The sequence below is a fragment of the Orycteropus afer genome, unplaced genomic scaffold (assembly GCF_000298275.1).
Source record: "Orycteropus afer afer isolate SDZICR_OR568_19922 unplaced genomic scaffold, OryAfe1.0 scaffold00187, whole genome shotgun sequence".
Lineage (NCBI taxonomy): Eukaryota > Metazoa > Chordata > Mammalia > Tubulidentata > Orycteropodidae > Orycteropus > Orycteropus afer.
The window spans coordinates 6,362,390-6,363,852 of record NW_006921774.1 but is presented as its reverse complement, the minus strand read 5'-3'; positions in this window follow the sequence as shown (position 1 = coordinate 6,363,852).

Here is a 1,463-nt window from a genome sequence, read left to right as displayed (position 1 = left end):
TAGGGATCTAATAGAAACGGTATTAACAAACATATGCACACTTATGTTCATTGTAGCACTATTCATGATAACAAAAAATGGGAACAATCAAAGTGCCCATCAATAGATAACAAGCAAACAAACAAACAAAAAACACCTACTGCCAGCTCATAGCAACCCTATAGGACAAAGTAGAACTGCCCCATAGGGTTTTCAAGCCTGTAAATCTTTAAGGAAACAGACTGCCTCATCTTTCACCCATGGTGTAGCTGGTGGGCTCAAACCACCAATCTCTTGGTGACCAGCCAAATGCTTTAACCACTGCACCACCAGAGCTCCTTTCATCTTCTCAATGGATGAATGGATTGGTAAAATGTGGTACATACATACAAAAGAATACTACTACTCAGTGATTAAAAAAAAAAAAAAAAGCTCCCAAAACATCTTGCAATGAGGATAAGCCTGGAGGACATTATGTTGCATGAAATAAGTCAATCACAAACACACATACATGTAGTATGTTCTAACTTTCATGAAATGATATGAATAGGTAAAATATACAGAAATCAGTATTCTTTAATGGTCATTAGAAGTAAGGTGTAAAAGAAGAGGAGATGTACTTCCTAGATTGTAGTCAATTTTTATGTATAGAAATGGGAAAGGTGGCACCAAATATGAGTGAAGCTTGCACACTATCAGCAACTGATGTCAATAAGCTGTACATAGGGAAAAGGGATGAACTGGCAAATGTTATATTGTGTATGGATTTGCAACAATAACAACAACCAAAAAAGGGAGGACTACAGATGCTGATACTAATTAAACATAACCAATCACCTCATGGGATTAGTTCTCTTGGTTTTTCTAAGACACAACTGTTGATCTTTATTTGTCTGAAACAAAAAAAGAGAAAGAAAGAAAACCCAAGAATCAGAGAAGGAACTGGGCTACAGGACTAATTGTCTACATGAATCATTGCCTATTTCATTTTGGGACTAGAAGAATTAGTTGGTACCCAGGTACCAGTAGTGACTATTCTTACCAGGAACACAATAGATGAATCCTAATAAAAAGGGATAAAAATGTGGAACAATACTTTGAATTCTTAAAGTATTCAGACTCACTAGACCCATTCCTTCTGGAATGGTCCCGAAGACTACAGCCCTGAGTGGCTTTTCAAACCTTGAATTGTAACTATCTCCTGAAGTTACATAGATTATTATGGTTCTTTAAAAATAAATAAATAAATCTATTAGACCAAGGGTCAACAGCTATTTTAAATCATAAATGAGAAGGTTGTGGGGGAGGGCAGGAAGACTGCCTAAATGGAAGGCAAATAACTAGAACAGAAATAATGAGAATGTTGACACAATGTGAAGAATATAACCAACGGTACTGATCATTATGTTTAGAAACCCATGGGAGTGGGTTTCCTGTGTATATTTTTCAGCAAAAATAAAATTTAATAATAATAATAATAATAA